Raw genomic sequence first — 5,750 nt, 5'->3', positions numbered from 1 at the left:
ATGTAAACTTCTGACATCAACTGTACATAGATTCTATTCATGACTCGTTTTGCTTGAAGAGGAAAAGTGAATGTAGAATGTTCTAGCCTCTTCAAAGTTCGCCTCAGCAGAAATATTTGTTTTATGTTACATATTTTTTTGGGGGGCGTGGCAGCAACGATTTTGGTGTGGCGRAGCGCCACAGCTAAAATGGCTGCAGCGGAAACGCTGTAGTCAACTTAAGGTGAAAAATTGTWGTCCAACTAGAGGACAGCCTAATCAGATCACTCAATGGATTCGATTGATACACAACAGAAAAATATGTTGACTTTTCTACATAGCAGATGAATATATTTCTATGGTTCCGTCATTCTACAGATGTCTCCCRCCAGTGGAATAATTGATGACTGGCTCCTTTCTTTCCCTACACCAGACAGCTTTGACATGATAGCCTGAGGATCCTCCATCTGAAAACTACAGGATGCAGAGATTGATTACTGCTAGGATTTCATCATGTCCAGATACACAGTACAGTATTGTAATACTGTAGATATCTCCAGTCCACCATTAGGCAGTAGAACTGTAGTCTCATCCCAGGGCCTGGTGTGGTGTGTGTGTGTGTCTCTGTGTGTGTTACAGTAATATGAACCCATACATTCTGGCAACATTCATTAGATTTACAGACAGCCTTACAGCAACCCATGATTTAGCCATGTCAGTAGCCCAGAACCAGAATCACCACAGCTAGTCACACCACCATCACCACCACACCACCACCACCACCATCACCAACATCACTACCACCACCACCACCACCACCATCACTACCACCATCACTACCACCACCATCACTACCACCACCATCACTACCACCATCACTACCACCACCATCACTACCACCATCACCACCACTACCATCACCCCACCCCACCATCACCACCACCACCATCACTACAACCCCCATCACTACCACCACCACCACCATCACCATCACTACCACCACCACCACCATCACTACCACCACCACCCCACCACCACATCACACCACCACCATCACTACACCCACCATCACTACCACACCACCACCACCATCACCACCACCACCATCCACCACCACCACCATCACCATCACCACCCCACCATCACTACCACCACCATCACTACCACCACCATCACTACCACCACCATCACTACCACTACCATCACTACCACCACCATCACTACCACCACCATCACTACCACCCACCACCACCACCATCACCACCACCACCATCACTACCACCACCATCACTACCACCACCACCACCACCATCACTACCACCACCATCACTCCACCACCATCACCACCATCACCCCTCACCACCACCACCATCACTACCACCATCACCACACCACCACCACCACCATCACTACCACCACCACCACCATCACTACCACCACCATCACTATCACCACCACCGTCTAATCACCATCACTACCACTAACCACCACACCAACACCACTACCACCACCACCACCACCACCTCCATCACCACCACACGAGTCTCCTTGACCAATACATTACATATAACACCACAGTTGTATATTATAAAGAGGAAGCAAATCTGATATACAACATTGCCACATCTCTCACAAACTTATTATAGAAATATGCTGTTTGTGATTGTGTAGTGGTGTGTGTGTGATTGTGTAGTGGTGGTGTGTGTGTAGTGGTGTGTGTGTGTGTGTAGTAGTGGTGTGTGTGTGATAGTGTGTGTGAGTGTGTGTGATTGTGTAGTGGTGTGTGTGTGTGTAGTGGTGTGTGTGTGATAGTGTTGTGTGTGTGATTGTGTAGTGGTGTGTGTGGTGTGTGTGTGTGAGTGTGTGTGTGTGTGATAGTGTGTGTGTGTGTGTGTGTGTGTGTGTGTGTTAGTGTGTGTGTGTGTGTGTGTGTGTGTGTGTTGTGTGTGTGTGTGGTGTGTGTGTGATTGTGTAGTGGTGTGTGTGTGTGTTGTAGTGGGTGTTGGTGTGATAGTGTGTGTGTGTGTGATTGTGTAGTGGTGTGTGTGTGTGTGTGTGTGTTGATTGTGTAGTGGTGTGTGTTGTGTGTGTGTGTGTGTGTGTGTGTGTGTAATAGTGTGTGTGTGACACTGACCTGGTAGCTGTCCAGGGCTCTCTGTAGCTTGGTGGAGCGTGCTGACACACAGCCGATAGAGACAGACAGAACAGCCTCCACCAGCAGAGGCAGAGTCCCAGAGTCCTGACCTGCTTCACACACACCTGCAGCCTGCGCGAGTGACCCTGACAACACACACACCATCCATATAACCTGCTTAACATACAGACGGCCAATTACAATGAAGATAAACACAGAAGAAAACCGGGAAATTAGACGGCGCTCATCTTTTCCAATTCATTTGGGGATTGAGTCAACGAGGCATATAACTGGATCTACACAACCGATGTCGTGGGACGTCGACTTTCAAGGCTGAAAACATCTGACAAACTATACTTTTATGAGTGAAATGTCCCTTTAAATGTTGCTGGAACACTCCTCCAGTCTGATGTCTTTCCCTGTCCTGTTACCTGTCTGAGCTGGAACACTCCTCCAGTCTGAAGTCCCTCCCTGTTCCTGTTACCTGTCTGAGCTGGAACACTCCTCCAGTCTGATGTCCTTCCCTGTCCTGTTACCTGTCTGAGCTGGAACACTCCTCCAGTCTGATGTCCTTCCCTGTCCTGTTACCTGTCCTGAGCTGGAACACTCCTCCAGTCTGATGTCCTTCCCTGTCCTGTTACCTGTCTGAGCTGGAACACTCCTCCAGTCTGATGTCCTTCCCTGTCCTGTTACCTGTCTGAGCTGGAACACTCCTCCAGTCTGATGTCCTTCCCTGTCCTGTTACCTGTCTGAGCTGGAACACTCTCCAGTCTGAGTCCTTCCCTGTCCTGTTACCTGTCTGAGCTGGAACACTCTCCAGTCTGATGTCCTTCCCTGTCCTGTACCTGTCTGAGCTGGAACACTCCTCCAGTCTGATGTCCTTCCCTGTCCTGTTACCTGTCTGAGCTGGAACACTCCTCCAGTCTGATGTCCTTCCCTGTCCTGTTACCTGTCTGAGCTGGAACACTCCCCCAGTTTGATGCTTCCCTGTCCTGTTACCTGTCTGAGCTGGAACACTCCTCCAGTCTGATGTCCTTCCCTGTCCTGTTACCTGTCTGAGCTGGAACACTCCCCCAGTTTGATGTCCTTCCCTGTCCTGTTACCTGTCTGAGCTGGAACACTCCTCCAGTCTGATGTCCTTCCCTGTCCTGTTACCTGTCTGAGCTGGAACACTCCCCAGTTTGATGTCCTTCCCGTGCCTGTTACCTGTCTGAGCTGGAACACTCCTCCAGTCTGATGTCCTTCCCTATCCTGTTACCTGTCTGAGCTGGAACACTCCCCCAGTTTGATGTCCTTCCCTGTCCTGTTACCTGTCTGAGCTGAACACTCTCCAGTCTGATGTCCTTCCCTATCCTGTTACCTGTCTGAGCTGGAACACTCCCCAGTTTGATGTCCTTCCCTGTCCTGTTACCTGTCTGAGCTGGAACACTCCCCAGTTTGATGTCCTTCCCTGTCCTGTTACCTGTCTGAGCTGGAACACTCCTCCAGTCTGATGTCCTTCCCTGTCCTGTTACCTGTCTGAGCTGGAACACTCCTCCAGTCTGATGTCCTTCCCTGTCCTGTTACCTGTTCGAGCTGGAACCTCCCCAGTTTATGTCCTTCCCTGTCCTGTTACCTGTCTGAGCTGGAACACTCCTCCAGTCTGATGTCCTTCCCTGTCTGTTACCTGTCTGAGCTGGAACACTCCTCCAGTACCGATGTCCTTCCCTGTCCGTTACCTGTCTGAGCTGGAACACTCCTCCAGTCTGATGTCCTTCCCTGTCCTGTTACTGTCTGAGCTGGAACACTCCTCCAGTCTGATGTCTTCCCTGTCCTGTTACCTGTCTGAGCTGGAACACTCCCCCAGTTTGATGTCCTTCCCTGTCCTGTTACCTGTCTGAGCTGGAACACTCCTCCAGTCTGATGTCCTTCCCTGTCCTGTTACTGTCTGAGCTGGAACACTCCTCCAGTCTGATGTCCTTCCCTCCTGTTACCTGTCTGAGCTGGAACACTCCCCCAGTTTGATGTCCTTCCCTGTCCTGTTACCTGTCTGAGCTGGAACACTCCTCCAGGCTGATGTCCTCCCTGTCCTGTTACCTGTCTGAGCTGGAACACTCCTCCAGTACCGATGTCTTCCAGCTGCATCCTACATCAGAGTAGTCCCCTGCTCATTCAGCTCCTGGATAGAAACCCACAGCTCAATACGACGAGACACCTCACTCCACCTGCAGGGACAAATCACATGGGACTTATTTGTCACACATTTATTTGTCACATGCGCTGAATACAGCAGTGTAGACCTTAACGTCAAATGCTTACTTACAGGCCCTTACTTACACACAACAAGCAAGTGACGGGTGAGTGTGTGTGTTGCATGCCTTTATGTATCCTTGAGATTATACACACACAATATGTATGTGCTCTACACACGGTGTGTGTACCTGTCTCGTAGTGTGCGTGTCTTGGCCAGCAGTGCGTCCAGCTCCCAGAGAGAGCGTCCGTTCCCGGCACAGCGGTGACCCCACACCCGATGGCCAGCGCCCCGTCTGCGATGAACCTAAAAACTCCTCTGTCACATGGACCACATACTCCTAAACACAGAGAGATACTATATGAAACATCAACGATGAGCAGATCACATACTCCTAAACACAGAGATACTATATCAAACATCAACGATGAGCAGATCACATACTCCTAAACACAGAGAGATACTATATGAAACATCAACGATGAGCAGATCACATACTCCTAAACACAGAGATACTATATCAAACATCAATGATGAGCAGATCACATACTCCTAAACACAGAGAGATACTATATGAAACATCAACGATGAGCAGATCACATACTCCTAAACACAGAGAGATACTATAATCAAACATCAACGATGAGCAGATCACATACTCCTAAACACAGAGAGATACTATATGAAACATCAACGATGAGCAGAAACATGAGAATAATGGTGACATGGGCCCTGGTCTAAAGTAGTCAACTGTATAGGGAACAGAGTGCCATTTGGGATGCAGACATATTCAACCAGAATCCTCAGCGTCAGTGTCAGTGACAGCCAGCAGAGGATGATGTGAAATAACTTTTCCAAAATTCATTGGTTTTCCAGAAATCCCAGTTGAAGAGTCCCGAAATCAGGAAGTAATCAGGAGGAAATCTAGATTCTCCAATTGGGATTTCTGTAAAACCTGGGAATTTTAGGAAATTCTCCATAATGTTGTAACCCTATGTTCCCTACCTTGCAGTGGTCGAAGCGGACGGTGAACTGGGCGTCGGGGGAGCGAGGCGTGGTGGCGTGTCTGGGCTGACCATGGGCGGGGCCACCGTAGGCTCCGCCCCCTCCCAGAAGGTGTACTGGCAGAAGACGAAGTTGACAGGTTGAGAGGCAGCCCCGTGGCCTCCCTGATACGCACCTGTAGTAGAAAATAACCATGAAGAAGATGACGTTATTGTCCAATCTACACAGATCCACTGTTCTCCTGTTTATTCCACATCCTCCGAAAGACACAGACACATACTGAGCAGCTATATACTGAAGAGTTCTATATACTGAAGAGTTATATATACTGAAGAGTTATATATACTGAGCAGCTATATATACTGAAGAGTTATATATACTGAAGAGTTCTATATACTGAGC

General features: G+C 48.8%; 1 long non-coding RNA gene across 1 annotated transcript; it reads right to left on the bottom strand.

Moving 5' to 3' along the window:
- Positions 1 to 21: 21 nt before the first annotated feature.
- On the bottom strand, positions 22 to 5,518 carry LOC112078976 (uncharacterized). The gene is made up of 5 exons (XR_002895819.2): positions 5,349 to 5,518; positions 4,534 to 4,683; positions 4,190 to 4,317; positions 2,114 to 2,259; positions 22 to 453 (listed from the first exon to the last, which is right to left on the bottom strand). It is a non-coding gene; the product is annotated as an uncharacterized lncRNA (long non-coding RNA).
- Positions 5,519 to 5,750: the final 232 nt, after the last annotated feature.

This window comes from Salvelinus sp. IW2-2015, unplaced genomic scaffold (assembly GCF_002910315.2).
Source record: "Salvelinus sp. IW2-2015 unplaced genomic scaffold, ASM291031v2 Un_scaffold6622, whole genome shotgun sequence".
Lineage (NCBI taxonomy): Eukaryota > Metazoa > Chordata > Actinopteri > Salmoniformes > Salmonidae > Salvelinus > Salvelinus sp. IW2-2015.
The sequence above is the reverse complement of the archived record's forward strand: the minus strand, read 5'-3'. Positions and strand labels throughout refer to the sequence as shown.